This window comes from Bos indicus x Bos taurus, chromosome 15, assembly GCF_003369695.1.
Source record: "Bos indicus x Bos taurus breed Angus x Brahman F1 hybrid chromosome 15, Bos_hybrid_MaternalHap_v2.0, whole genome shotgun sequence".
NCBI lineage: Eukaryota > Metazoa > Chordata > Mammalia > Artiodactyla > Bovidae > Bos > Bos indicus x Bos taurus.
In genome coordinates this window covers 1,591,362-1,607,277 of record NC_040090.1, presented here as the reverse complement: position 1 = coordinate 1,607,277, position 15,916 = coordinate 1,591,362, and the positions used below count along the sequence as shown (strand labels likewise).

The following is a 15,916-nucleotide window of genomic DNA, read 5'->3' as shown; positions in this document are numbered from 1 at the left end:
CAATAAATCAATGTTGTTGTTTTTTAGAACAGGACAGACTCAAAAATTAAAGACAACTTATGTATCCTTCAATTGCATCTTGGTCTGAGTACATGAGTTTTGTGATGATATAAGAAAAAGTCCAAAATTTTTAAAGAGGGAAAGTGGCAATTAGGGTGAACGTGTCATGACGTTTCTAACTGTAAAGTAATGTAAAACACAAGGGTGATGTAAACAAGCAAACGTAAGGGCGCATTACCCTGTGTGTGAGCATCAGAGGCTCACTGTGCCGTTCGGAGAAGGCAAGGGCACCCCACTCCAGCACTCTTGCCTGGAAAATCCCGTGGATGGAGGAGCCTGGTGGGCTGCAGTCCATGGGGTCGCTCAGAGTCGGACACGACTGAGTGACTTCACTTTCACGCATTGGAGAAGGAAATGGCAACCCACTCCAGTGCTCTTGCCTGGAGAATCCCCGGGACGGGGAGCCTGGTGGGCTGCCGTCTCTGGGGTCGCACAGAGTCGGACACGACTGAAGCGACTCAGCAGCAGCAGCAGCAGCATTGTACCATTCTCTTGTTTCTCTGTTTGAATATGTTCATAATCAAAAATTACGAGAAATATACTTTCTGGGGCTTTGTGACCTCGAGTAAATAGTTTGACCTGCCTGGGTGTTCAAAGTCTTTATCAGTGACATAGGTCTAGTGTATCTCAGAGGGCTGTAAGACTTACATGAGGTACTCTGTGAAAAGCAGTTCTAAAACGGCAGAGCTCACAGGCCACCTCATGCTCTCACTGACCATGTCTGTGTGAATGTTTCTTTGCTGAGGGCTTGCCCTGTGCCAGGCTTTGTGACACATGTTGGGACTCTGATGACAGATGGCTGCTGCCGTCCATGGCTTTAGTTTTCTAGAGGTTTACATCACTGCTGAAAATTTCACTATTTGGTTTACACTGTTCATTCTCTTCTGGGGAGGTGTCAGCGGGAAGACAGATGGGGAAGCACCTCCTTAAAACGAAAGCAGCAGCTAAAGTTTCGCGCTGTCTTCTCGGGCAGACTCTCTAAGTTTGTTCTGTCTTCATGGCACAACAGAGTTCTCTTCCCACCTGTCTTCCTACAACGGTATCACCTCGGTATTGTCTCCGTCTTAAATGGAGGCTGAATTTAACATCGGTGTATCTAGAACACACTTTTCAACTCTCCAGGAGAAAATCCATCTGTAAGGTATTTATCCTGGCATCTGAATTCCATCTCTGCTTTGTAGGTCTGGCCTAGGGCAAGTCATCTAAGTTATACTTTCTGCGCCTGCAAAACGAAGGTATACCTACGTGGTATAATTGCACTGGCAATTAGAGATAATTTTTGTAAAGTCTGGTGTGCTGCTCTATAAAAAGGAGGTTTTATTGTTCAGGTCACTGTAATTAGTGGATAAACTGTCTACATGCTAAATTAACATCTCTAAGGAAAGTGAGGGTGGAGCTGAACGGGACAGGTGCGTTAGGGGGTCCCTGTTAATCTTAGTCTCTATACAATTAATGATAGCCTTGAAGATACTGCTCTAATTTGACGCTTTCTGAAACATGTTTCAGCTGAATTGTGTGTTCATCTTCAAGCCATCGTGAGCTCTGAGCAGCCCTCACAGAAGGACTCAGCTGAAAAGTGTAAGAGCTGTACTGAGCACTGCTTCCTAAGGTATGTTTATAAACGCTATTTGTGAAATATACCAGTATTAAACTTAGCCATCCTTGAGACTGGGCTTCATAGACCTTCTTGCCAATAAATGACTTCATTGTACGTAGGAAATAGTAAATAATTTAAAATCTGTCTCATCCATTTTATTCTTCTTGTTTTAGTTGGATGGTGGCAGGAAGATGTTTTAATATAACTCTTTGCTAGATCAAAGGAAACTTCAACCCCCCCCCCAAAAAACAGTTGTAATACTTCCTGAACAACAGCCATAAAATCAAATATAATGTATTAGAATAAGCTATAGAGTGAAAATAATATGAATGCTATTGCAAAGCATGAAAATATATGCCGTTCCCTAAAATGGCTGATCTATTCAGTAACAAGCATAATCTATATTTGCACAGTGCTTCACAGTTTATAAAGCAATTTTTAAGATGTTTGTTCTTACCATAGCCTTGTTAGGCAAGAAGAGAGAATTTTATTTTCCTCAATTTGTTAATGAGAAGTGAGGAAAAGTGAGTTGTTGCCTAAGGCAGAAGTGGAATGAAGACTTGGCCTTAAGTTTACAAAAGTTAAGTCATGGCTCTCCCTACTAACTGGACTCTGTTATCATATCAAACCATCATCTCTTTTTCTGAGTCTACAGTGCTCCTTGAATTTTTCAACAAGAAGACTGAGAATTTTTTGGTGCAAATCATCACTATGCTTGAAAAAAAGTAAAAATTTTGAAGTTGAAAATTATAACCAAGACCCGAAGTAACAAACACTCAGATTTAAGTATCTCTGTTTTTGATGCACTTGGGGAAAAGTTGCTTCTTTCCTTATATTTCTCTGAAAACACTGCACCAGTGTAGCAGTGTTAAGAACTTATCTAACTGATAAGATATTTCTGGCTTATATGTTGGATCCCAACTCAGATTCTGATTTAATTATATTCCCTGGCCTTTTCATATTCATTCTGCGTTTCCATGAAAAACTTTGTGAATGGTATGCAGCAAAGAGAAATATAAAAGACTATTGTTGCATTCATAATTTTAAAGTATTTAACATTTCTGTTTACCTCAGTGAAAACCAGCAGGATAATTCCAATACTCCTCAAATGGAGATGGACTCTAAGACAAGTTCAGAGAATATAGACAACCTCCAGGCTGAAGGACCCAGAGACCAAACTGTGTCCCCAGAAGAGACAGTGTATGTTACCCTGGATGTAAACATCAAGCCAAGCAAGGGAAGGAAGCACAGGCTCCGTGTGACGGGGGAGCTCATGGGAGGCCCGCAGCTCTGAGGCTGTCAGAAAGGCAGTGAGGACTCCTCCTGGCAGAGAAAGGCTGGTATACAGCGCAGAAGGAACTGACGCATTCTTAAACCTTGGAATGCCTCTCAGGTGTTCTCCTGAAAACCGCCACGTGAGAGTTATCTTTTCTCCAAAGAGAAGCGAGACAGGGAAAGAGGAACAGGTATTTGGTCAGTTTAACAACACATCAACTGACTGTGTCAAATTTTATATTCACACAGTTGGGAAGACCAGAAAAACTCTTCTCAAATGCAGGGAACTTCACAAAGATGAGTACAAACTCTGTGTCTATGCTTTCAAAGGAGAAAGCATAAGAAGGCTATGTCCGCGGATGGCAGACTTCTTTCCCTTCTGGAGAAGAGTGACTGGACCCTCATTGGAAACCTGAGCATTGTTTTAGACAGCTCACAGTTGGCCAATGCCTTAGAGGGCGAGCTCTTTCAGCTTGAGGTTAAAAACAAGCATAAAAGCCAGGGCACCAGCTGCTTGAAATTCTCAGGTTGAGGTTGAAAAAAAGCATGGATGCCAGGGCACCAGCTGCTAGAAATTCCGAGTCACAGGAAATAAAGCCTTGTGTGTTGAAACAAACAATCATGGAAGACAAGCACCCCAGTTTGGAAAGAGAAAGTGATAAAATTAGAAAAACTTTGAGAATAATTTGGATAAAACACAGGGGGGAAAAATTGTTTGAATTGCATAAAACAGACTTTGGGAAACTGACCAAAAACTGCTCAGGTTGAAGTGCACAGACTTCTTTCCGGGCTCAGTGACTCAGTCGGGCACCTTTCATGGCACATCAGGAAGAGTGCAGGCTCTTCCGCTTGCTTTGTTTGGAAAGGGTTGTACATTTCCACTCGTCGGCATGTGATGTATCGGACCGTGGGAGAAGACAGAGAGTCACGTGAGTGTGCACACACACACGGTCAGTGTGTAAAGGGGACATTTGCTTATGAGAAGGCTGAAGATGAAAATAAGCACTGCTTCTCCTTGAGCGCTGGTTTGAGACACCTGATGTAGAGCTCGACCACGCAGCTCTGAAAGTGAAGACACAGGGACAGCAAGAGCCTGAGGGGCTGTGTGATGGGAAGGACCCTGGGCCAGACAGCAGCCTGGTGTGTGTTACTGGCCGTCCAGCTGGGGAGGCGAAGTCTACCGATGCCTGTGCTGTGATCCCTCAGGATCAGCGGGAAGAGAAATACTTGGAACACATCCAGGCTAGAGCTGCAGACAGGCGTGGTGCTTGAACGCAGTACATCCATATGCACACCCAGAAGAGTTTCCAGGAGGTAGTCCCCCAGCCTGATGTGGCGACCCATAACACCGCTTCTTACTTTGGGTCTCCGGCTCCCCCGTGTTTGATTCTGAAGGCTCGTGGGTGCCACGTACACTGCAGGCTTCGCTTATAAGTACCCACAGGGGATTTCCAGCATCACTGAATTCAGCTGTACCCTGAAATCCATATCTATGATGTTAAGAAAAAACACAGAATGTGGTAGGAAGGACTGTTTCTAAACCTGCCAGATTCAAAGAAAGGTGAGTATTAAGGATGAAAAAGAATGAGAATTCAGAATACACCCCAGCTGTTCAGGGAATCACCTATGGAATTGTTATTCCACAGGCAATGATAACAGGTTTCTAAATTCTGTAATGGTCAATCTCATCAACAACAATAATAATTAATGGTTCTGACTACTTCCTATGCACCTAGCATTTTTCTAGGTACACGAAGGAACTGGTTTTAACAAATCTGTGAGGTGGGCTACTATACCTATTTTAAAGTTAAGCAATGTGAACAAAGATGAATAATACTCAGTTTTATGACAATAAAAGTAAGCATTGTTTTTGTTTTTTTCATCTTCCCCATCTCCCCTTCGGAGAAGGCAATGGCACCCCACTCCAGTACTCTTGCCTGGAAAATTCCATGGACAGAGGAGCCTGGTGTGCTGCAGTCCATGGGGTTGCTAAGAGTTGGACACGACTGAGCGACTTCACTTTCACACATGGCAGAAGGAAATGGCAACCCACTCCAATGTTCTTGCCTGGAGAATCCCAGGGATGGGGGAGCCTGGTGGGCTGCAGTCTATGGGGTCACACAGAGTCGTACATGACTGAAGCGACTTAGCAGCAGCAGCAACAGTATCTCCCCCTAAGTTCAGTTGCTTAAAGGCAGGATCCAAGACTTCTTCTTCTCATTATCCACAATGTCTGGCACATGGAAATTAAGGGCTTCAAAAATACATAGGTTCATCAGTAGCAACACTTAGGGCTGCAGTTAATCTTAGGTGTGTGGGTCAATCGCTCAGTTGTGTCAGACTCTTTGCAACTGCATGGACTGTAGCCTGCCAGGCTCCTCTGTCCATGGAGTTTTCCAGGCAAGAACACTGGAGTGGGTTGCCATTTCCTTTTCCAGGAGATCTTCCCAATCCAGGGATCGAACCCACATATCTTGCATCTCCTAAATTGGCAGGCGAATTCTTTACCACTGTGCCACCTGGACTGAGTAGCTAAATGCTTGGTTAGAAGTAATCTCAAATGAAATCTTTTAGAATTTCCAAAATCCTCATATGATCCAAACTGTCAGGATATATGTTTCCTGAAATTCAGAGGGTAGTATATCCATTTTCCGTGTATTTATAGGCTACTAGGGGGGCTATGTTAAATACCATGTTACTTTGTAGAGATGTCTTGGTTTTTGCCTGAAGTCCTTGTCCTGCTCCAGGATGCCGGCTAGTGCCCACATTGCGTTCGCTGTTAGGTCTGCTTAGACTTCTCTTGGTTGTGACAGTTTCTCAGCCTTTTCTTATATTTTATGATCTTGACAGGAAGTGTACTGGTCAACTATTTTGTAAAATGCCCTTCTATTGGAATTTGTCTGATGTTTTTTTTCTAATACTCATTGGACTGGGGCTGTGGGTTTTGGAGAGTAAGATCACAGAGGCAAAGTGTCATTTTGTAACCAAGAGGTGGAGGCAAGCTAAATGTCCATCGACAGCTGAATGGATAACGAAGATGTGGTACATATATGTGATGGAATATGACTCAGCCACAAAGAGAAGGAAGTAATGGCATTGGAAGCAGCAAGGAGGGGCCTAGAGATTATCGTACTAAGTGAAGGAGGTCAGATGGAGACAAATGTATGGTATTGCTCATCTGTGGACTCTAAAATAAAAAATACGAATGAATTTATTTCCAAAGTGGAAAGAGACTCACAGACATAGAAAACAAACTTACGGTGACCAAAGGCGAGAGGGGGTCTAGGGAGGCATAAATTAGGAGGTTGGTATTCACCTGTACACAGTGCTGTATACAGCATAGATAACAAGGATATAAAGGGGACGAGACTCAGTACATCTAATTCTTGGGATAACTACATACACACATATGCTGCTGCTGCTGCTGCTGCTGCTGAGTCGCTCAGTCGTGTCCGACCCTCAGCGACCCGTGGACTGCAGCCCACCAGGCTCCTCCATCCATGTACACATATATAGGAGGAGGAAGTGGCAACCCACTCCAGTGTTCTTGCCTGGGAAATCCCATGGGCAGAGGAGACTGGCGGGCTGCAGTCCACGGGGGTCACAAAGGAGTCACACACAACTTAGTGACTTGCTGGGAGCCAGGCCCTCCGCCTGTGGCAAAGGTCCTGAGGAAGGAGGCTCGACATACGCAAGGCGGGATCGAGCCTCAGGAGTCCCCCTGGAAATCCTTGAGCATCTACCCCCATAACCAGAGCCTGCCTACTTTACTACTTTGTGTTCTCACCTACACCTCTGACTACTGGGGGCTGTCCCCCACCACCTCTTTCGGAGAAGGAGTTAACTTAGAGCTCCAGTTAATAAAAACGCCTGGGCGTGACAAGAGTGTTTTAACCTACAAACTCCTCTGAAGATTCTCTGGCCTGCCTGACAGGCTTGTCTGGCCACATGTGATCACTCACAGCCTCCCAACCGTGAGAGGCACGAGATGCTTTAAACCTTCTAAAAACAGGTTCCTTAGAAAAGTTAGAAAACCATTAGTATAAGTATAGTGGGCTGATTAGAAATTGTGTTGGTGAAGGGTTTTTCATTTGTTGAGCCAATGTTTGTTGCTAAGTCTCCATATCCCCTGCCCTTACACACATTAATGAATATATAGAAGAAATAAGTATTAACCTTTGATATAAATCACATTAGACCTTAGGCTAAGTAAATTCTTTCCTTAACTAAAACCCACTACACCGTCACCCTATAGGAATGTAACTTTATTTGGGTGGCGTCTGTTTTAAGAATAATCACCCCTGGAGAAATAAGTGTCCTGGTTGACTGACCACTGTCACAAGGAGAGGGTCATAAATTGTCAGCAGGCCCCCTGGCCAGAAGATGATGTAACACCCTTAAGACCTCTGTATACATTTGTATGAAGCACCTGACTTTGATAAAAGTCAGGACTGCTGACCCCACGTGACTTTTGCTTAACATCTCAGTGTATAAAAGTAGACCATGGAAAATAAAGAATTGGGATCAGTTCCTCAAAATACTGGTCTCCCCATGTCCTTCTTTCTCTCAAACTCTGGCTGAGTCTCCATCTGGAGCACGGAACCCGCCATGCTTACTAATTATGCCTGGGCTTCTAAGAGCTGACCGGGGAGGCCTCAGTGTCTCCTCTCCTTCGGGAGAACGGAAGGATGCCTGCGGCCTACGTAAGTGGTGCAAGCTTCTTGTCCTGAAGTTTTATTGGTTTCCCACGTAAACCAAGCTACTCAGCCTCTTTTCTCCACTGAATTTTCCTACTGAGCTATCCTCATTCTATTACTCTTTATATCTCTAATTAATATCTAATTGAAGCTATTGTATCCTGATCCTCACCGACGCCGTCCCCACTTCGAACTCCCTGGATCAGCTGGGGCTGGACCTCGGCAGTGACTAAACGGCAAGAACAACATACACAGATGTATCTACATAGACACGTGTACACACATATACAGACATGTATATGCATGTAGAGATATGTGCACATGTATGTATGTATCTGATGATGTGCTGCACACCTGAAATGAATATGATATTATAAATCAATGATACTTCAATTAAAATCAAATGAATAATAATTATTTTAATGATTATTATATAATAATTATAATTATAGTAAATATATAACTATATGATAATTGGAGAAGGAAATGGCAACCCACTCCAGTATTCTTGCCTAGAGAATCCCATAGATAGAGGAGGCTGGCGGGCTACAGTCAATGGGGTCTCAAGAGCCGGACACAACTTAGTGACTAAACCACCACCATCATAATAATTATAATAATAATATTGAATCACTCTTTTGTACCTGAAACTAATATAGTAAATCCACCATACTTCCATAAATAATATAGATAATAAATATCAGGAAATTAAAAAAAATACTGTCATATCATATCAAGGGCACATACTACCAACATGCTTTGTGACCTGAAGTTAGCCTTGACCACCTGACCAAAGTCGTGTTTATCAGATTCTCTCCTGTAAAGTTACTCTTTTCTCTCTCCTCTGTCTAATGTACTCTTTGGAAGGAATTCATTGTACACAACCCACAGGGATGGAGTGGGGAGTTATGCTTCCTCTCCTAATGTAAACACTCCCGGAGTATTTACATAACTTACTTGGCCTCCGCCTGTGTGGGAGGCATCCCAGCACATGCGCAAGTCGTTACTGAACGTCCCCAGCCAGGCTAAAACGCTAGTTGGCAAAGCCTGTCTTGACCAACGCCGAAATGTCTCTAAGGAGGAAAGCTCTGAAACAGGATGGGCTTGTACATTTGGTACTGCCTTGCCAAGAGACACCTGTGCCATCATCCAAGCCACACGTCTGTCTTCATACCTGACACGTCAACTAATGTTTCTTTGTTTATTAAACCACAGGAGGACATGAGTGAACATCCCAAACGCTCCACCCTCCAGCCTAGGGGACTTAGTGAATCCGGGGTCCAGCTCATGGGGCTCCTGGTGGGGACGATCGGTACTTACTTTGGGAATCACCTTAACCTGTGTGTTCTCTGGCATCTGGTGCATCGTTGCTGTGATGTCTGCCTCCAGGGCAGCCAGACAGTGACCCCCTAGGCACCTCCATACTCAAGAAGCCTCTCGCTGACCACTCTGGTCACCTTGTGGGAGAGGCAGGCGTGTGAGATCGTCAGAGCCGGTCACGAGCAGTGGAGTGCCGGCGGAGGACATCTAGAGGACACGACCGCCTCTTGGCCCTCGAACTGGATCTGGCCATCCGGGGGGCCTCTGTCCTCGGAAGGGACACGCTGACTACCATTTCCACAGCGTGAACAGTAAAGTCAAGGGACACACCCTTCACTTTAAGACACCGAATGGCACTTACATGTGGAATCTAAAAAAGAATGCAAAGGAGTCCATGTATCAGTGCAAGTCAGAAACAGACTCACAGACACAGGAAACAAACGTATAGTTACCAAAGAGGTGAGGGAAGAAGAGACAAATTAGGAGTATAGAGTCACAGATACAAATAGATACGAACCAGGGGTTACTCTACAGCGTGGGGAATTATATGCAATATCTAGTAATAACCTATAATGGAGTATAATCTGAAAGATACCGCTGAGTCACTTGGCTGTACACCTGAAACTAACACGATATTGTATATTCACTATATTTCAATAAAAAAAATTCTGGTGGGGGGAACGCAGAGACCACCTGTGTTTTGACTTCTCAGCACAAGCCACGCATGCTGTGCCCTTGCTTATGAAGCTGCTGCTCATCAGTTTGGAGAGGTCTGCAGCTTCCTTTGCCCTCCTCCCTGCCTTCCGTGTACAGGGGCCAGTTTTCAGTCTAAGAACCATCCCCTCAACCCCCTGAGAAGTACTAGGTGCTTGCTACCCTGCTCTCTGTCTCCCTGCTCACTCGTGATTTCAGGTAGAGGACCACCCTTGCCCTGGTTCCTCACCCCAGCTTCTGGGATCTGTAAGTAAAAGAATCTTGTGATTCTGTTTCCTTCATGTGGGTGTATGGCAACTCTGCTTTCGATGCAAGTGACCCTGTGGGCTTCACTCCCTGCAGTGGGAGCCTGGATGCTTCTGAAGGAGCCCCCTGCCGACCCCGGGTGGCTGGTGCCCCTCGTTCAGCAGGTCACCATCTGCATCTTACAGGGAGGTTGCAATGGTGCATTGGGTGCAACCTTCAAGCGAGGGGAAGCAGATGAGATGGTTGTTGCTGTAGTCGCTAAGTTGTGTCTGACTCTTTTGCAACCCCATGGGCTGAAGCCCACCAGGCTCCTCTGTCCATGAGATTTCCCAGGCAAGAATACTGGAGTAGGTTGCCATTTCCTTCTCCAGAGGGTCTTCCCTGTGGGTTCCACCACAGGGATGGAACCCACATCTCCTGCACTGGCTGCTGATTCTTTACTGCTGAGCTACCTGGGAAGCCCAAGGACATTTGGACCCACTCGATAATTAGAGCTTCCCTGGTGGCTCAGACGGTAAAAAATCTGCTTGCAATGAGGGAGACCTGGGTTTGACCCCTGGGTCGGGAAGATCCCTGGAGGAGGGTATGACAACCCATCCCAGTATTCTTGCCTGGAGAATCCCATGGACAGAGGACCCTGGCAGGCTGCAGTCCATAGGGTCACACAGAGTCAGACACCAATGAAGTGATTTAGTACACATGCAAATGATGCAGGATAATCTTCCTATCTCAAGATCCGTAATTTATCACACCTGCAAGGTCTTTATCGTATAAGACAACATTCACAGGTCCTGGGGATCAGGACATGGCTGTGTCTTCAGGGGCCGTGATTCAGTCCACCACACATATCAGATGAAGATGACTTGGGAAAACATACATTAAGATTGAGTGACCAGATGCTCTGTTTTCATTTACTTTCTGTTGCTTAAACTTGCTTTTTTTACTTCATCTTTTGGGGAAAGCCTATCTCTAAAAAATGCAAATAATAATACAAAATTCATTCAAAATCACACAGTCTATTGGGAAAAGAAATAAACAAAGAATTGGGGTTTTGCTTCTCACTGTATTCATTGCTAATTTGTGACTTTGGGATGAAAAAAATTATTTTCTGTGTCCCAGCTTCCCCTTCAACCATTAGAGGTCATATTTGTCTCTTATCATTGACTTAATGACTAGAATCAAAAGCGCTGGGTAAATTTAAGTTATTATTAGCATAAACGACTATGTTTCAATGCGATAAATATTATGCTTCAGTGTCTTGCTAACTAATTTTTCAAGGTGTATTTTGGGAGAAGATGAACAAGATCCGGATGGCATGGGTTAGGGTTTATGAGAAGACTCTGCCATCTTGGAGCAAATGCTATCCCTCAGTTGATGGGTAAGGGGGAGGATTAAGTGTTCCTTTCTCCTTCCCACCACAGGCCCTCTTGTTAACAGTCTGGATGGCAAGAGGAAGGATTAAAACAAGTCATCCCAATGGTTCCTTGTTGTTACTCAGGCTGTTCTCTCTCCTCCAGGCAGGAACATTCCCGATGATGGTTCAGCAGGAAAGAATCTGCCTGTAATGCAGGAGACACAAGAGACTAGGGCTCGTTCCCTGAGTCAGGAAGATCCCCTGGAGGAGGAAATGACAAACCACTCCAGTATTCTCACCTGGGAAATCCCCAGGACAGAGGAGCCTGGTGGACTACAGTCTGTGGGGTCACAAAGAGTCAGACCTGACTGGCATAACTGAGTGACTAAGCATCTAGACAGGAGCAGGAAGGAAGGTTTTCACGACAGTGGGGCAGCAAGCCTCGTGGCCAGCAGAAAAGCCACATGGCTCTGACTTCTGAGTGCAGGACTCCCCAGAGCTGAAATCGACCGCACCAACCTTTAAACCTTACTATTTGCTGTCTGCCTTTGAGTGAACTAAAACAGGAGGTCTTTTGCTTGAACCCAAACTACCCACTAGCCACACAAAGACAGAAATAAATGCATGTCATCACTCCTGTTCTCTCCCTGCCTCTCTCTGTCAACCTCAGATGCCTTTGGGGAGACTTAGAGATGGAGCTGAGACTTCCCTGTCCCCCCAGAGGACCAAAGACCATACACCCTTGTGTGAATGTACTGGGAATTTCAGGGAGGGGAGGAGTTAAACTTCCAGCTGTGTTGAATCCAGGCACCCCAGTCCCTTTCTTGCCCTGAGAGGGGAAAAGATTCTGGCCCAGGTGCAGGCAGTCAAAGGCACCGAGGACTGAGGGATGGCATGAAGGCATGTGCATGGAGTCAGAAAGAAGTCCCTGAACTTGGTTTTCACCAGACGCTGAGAGGGACATGAGAGAGGAATTAACAGTGGCACTTGGGCAATAATCCTGCAGAAAGGGGCTAACGGAGGAAGAGAGACCAACAGTTCGCTTCTCTCTCTCCTATGTCCACTGTCCTCTCTTTTTCACCTGAGCTAGACTTTCCCATCAGCTCATGGCAAACAGAAGGGGAAAAAGTGGAAGTAGTGGCAGCTTTTATTTTCTTGGGCTCCAAAATCACTGCAGACAGTGACTGCAGCCATGACATTAAAAGACGCTTGTTCCTTGAATTGAAAGCTATGACCAACCTAGACAGTGTATTAAAAAGCAGAGCTATCACTTTGCTGACAAAGGTCCGCATAGTCAAAGCTATGGTTTTTCCAGTAGTCATGTGTGGATGTGAGAGTTGGACCGTAAAGAAGGCTGAGTGCCGAAGAACTGATGTTTCTGAACCGTGGTGTTGGAGAAGATTCTTGAGAGTGCCTTGGTCTGCAAGGAGATCAACCACTCATTCCAAAAGGAAATCAACCCTGAATGTTCATTGGGGGGACTGACGCTGAAGCTCCAGTGCTTTGGCCACCACCAGCTTTTCCCCACCACTCTGAACTTCCCTGGGCAGCTTTAATCGTGCCCCCCGATTTGCACTGTGATTCTGTAGGAGGAAAGACACCTGATTCACTCAGTGGGGTTCAGGTAAGATGTGAGGTGAGGAAGGAAATGTGAGCTCCTGGAGGAGGCGCTTTGGATGGACTCGGTATCTTTCTGTCTGTTGTGTCTGTGGGTGTGTGCGTTCAGTCGTGTCCGACTCTTTGCGACCCCATGGACTGCAGCCCTCCAGGCTCTCTGTCCATGGGATTCTCCAGGTAAGGATACTGGAGTGGGCTGCCGTTTCCTCCTCTGGGATCTTCCCGACCCAGGGATTGAACCTGCATCTCTTGCCTCTCTTGCGTTGGCAGGCGGATTCTTTACCACTAGTGCGGCCTGTGAAGTGTTGTGGAATGGATGCCTTGCACACCTGCACTCCCATCTCATAAACACCAGACAGATTTCTCAGGAACTACTTCACATGAGACATGTAGACTGGCTCCAAACCATTTCCCTGTCCTGTCTGGATATTCCAGCAAAAATTAATCCTGAATCCCAAAAGAACGGGAGTTCCCAGAAAAGCTTAAGAACATTGGAAGCTGGCCTGCACGCGCACGGTTTCCCGGTACCACATCGCCACCTGCTGGACGGAGCCGCAAAACGCACACCTTCCAAACCGAGGCCGCGGTCCTCTTGCAGCCAGAAGACGTTGAAACTTACCAGGGGAATTTCCATCTGCTGGCTCCTTTGCGGAGCTGTCCAACTCTGAATCATGGACTATCAACGGAAGGATCCAAAGTCACTCGCAGTCAAATGCAAATGGTGTATTCAGGAGCTCCGTCAGGCCCCAGAACAGGCATCACTTTGGATTTAACGTGAAAAAATGGCAGTTGCCTTTCTGGGAGAAAACTTCTCCCCCACTTCATTCCCCATCAGGATTTTTTTTTTTTTTTCCCCTCCAGAGAAAGGTCACTCTGTCTTCTGATTGCGTGAAATCAGATCACCTTCATCTTGTCAGAGATGAAACTGACTTGAAATGGGGTTACAAAATGTTAAGGTTTTTTCTACCTCTGGTCCACTCCACTCCAGAGTTTAACCTTCCGGGCGTCCAGCCGAGAGCCTGGGATGTTTATTAATGTCCTTCCCATGTCAAATTCTGAGCCCCAGTGTTTATCTCATCAGCACCATAAGTCTTTGCGGAGACTTTTCACTGACTTACCTACCCCCACTGGAGCGGGAGGGGGGCCTGGAAATTAGTGCAAGCTTCTTTAAGGACCTGAAGAGCACAGAAAGAGTGGCCTCTGTCACATAGGCCTTTGACTTGTCAGTCTGTCCCCTGCAGAAACCTAGCAAGTCCTGAAGAATGAGAGTCTCTTTCCTCCAAGTCAGCCAAATGGCAGGTCCAGGTGTAGCTTCTATTCCAGATGCAGTATCTTTGCAAAAGCAAATGAACACTGTCTTGGGTATATGGTTGTGGTCACTGATTGGATGAGTGTGGGTTTTTTTTTTTTTTCCTTTCACTATTAGAGGGGATCAGAAACATTTGAACTCACACAAAGAGACAACAGTATATATTATTTAGTTTTGCCCCAAGAAACTATATTAACACTTTCCTTTTGTTAGAGAGTGTGGATGATGTGTAATTCCCACTGCTGCTGCTGCTAAGTCACTTCAGTCGTGTCCGACTCTGTGACCCCATAGACGGCAGCCACCAGGCTCCCCCGTCCCTGGGATTCTCCAGGCAAGAACACTGGAGGGGGTTGCCACTTCCTTCTCCAATGCATGAAAGTGAAAAGTGAAAGTGAAGTCGCTCAGTCGTGTCGGACTCTTAGCGACCCCATGGACTGCAGCCCACCAGGCTCCTCCATCCATGGGATTTTCCAGGCAAGGTACTGGAGTGGGATGCCATTCAGACCATCATATTTGTCAGCTCTATCAGTGATAATTAGAAAAGACTCTGATGCTGGGAAAGATTGAAGGCAGGAGGAGAAGGGGACGACAGAGGATGAGATGGTTGGATGGCATCACCAACTCAATGGACATGAGTTTGAGTAAACTCTGGGAGTTGGTGATGGACAGGGAGGCCTGGTGTGCTGCAGTCCATGGGGTCCCAAAGAGTTGGACACCACTGAGGGACTGAACTGAACTGAACTGATAAATGGTATCATGCTAATCAAGCCAGATGAGCTGAAGTAGTCACCACTTTAGAGGCCCTGGCTCACATGCATTTCAGACATTGGGAGGTAATGCTATGAAGAACCTACTAAATCAGGGGCATGCCAGGATGTCTCCTCTTTAAAAAATGGTATACCCCACTATACAGGAGGAGGTCATAATGCCTCTGGTTCCTGAGGGTAGCATATTTCACAGCTGGGTATACTGCTTCTGCCCATTTATAGGGTGACAAAATAGGCTGGCATCTTTGAATGGGACTTAGATTAGGAAAGGGTTTTGCAGAAGATGCAGTCTGTGGTGAAAACAGTGCTGCTACTTGGATGATCCAGCCGAGCTGACCTGGGCTATTAGAAGTATCAGACGTGGAAGAAGATTCCGCGTGGAGTTTACAGCACGTGTGGGAGAGTCACAGTGCAGACCCCTGTGGCTCTACAGCAAGGCTGCGCCATTTTCAGTGGAAGGTATGTTTTCAGAGTAACAACCTCTGGTGTTCTAGTGGACCCTGGCTAAAATGGAGCACCTGAGTGTGAAATGACTTGTGACGATTCGTCCGGAACAGCCCGTTGTGTGGTGAGTTCTATCAGGTTTGCCAAGTCATAATTCAGGTGTGGCCAAAAACTCCCTCTTGTAATTTGGAAGTGGTGTACCCAGAGCTAAGCGTGAATGAGAGAAAAAATCACAAGTGAGTTGCATGGGCAACGTGGGGAGCATTCCTGCAAAGACATCTGTGGCCTCACTCCTGGAACCTGTGAAAAAGCAGAGATGTTACTTGGCCAACAAAGGTCCCTCCAATCAAAGCTTTGGTTTTTCCAGTAGTCGTGTATGGAGGTGACAGTCAGACCATAAAGAAGGCTGAGCACCGAAGAACTGAAGCTTTTAAACTGTGGCATTGGAGAAGACTCTTGAGAGTCCCTTGGACTACAAGGAGATCCAATCAGTCCATCCTAAAGGAGATCAGTCCT

General features: G+C 45.8%; 1 pseudogene; it reads left to right on the top strand.

Annotated features, from left to right (window-relative positions):
- Positions 1-509: 509 nt before the first annotated feature.
- On the top strand, positions 510-4,867 carry LOC113905233 (annotated as a pseudogene).
- Positions 4,868-15,916: the final 11,049 nt, after the last annotated feature.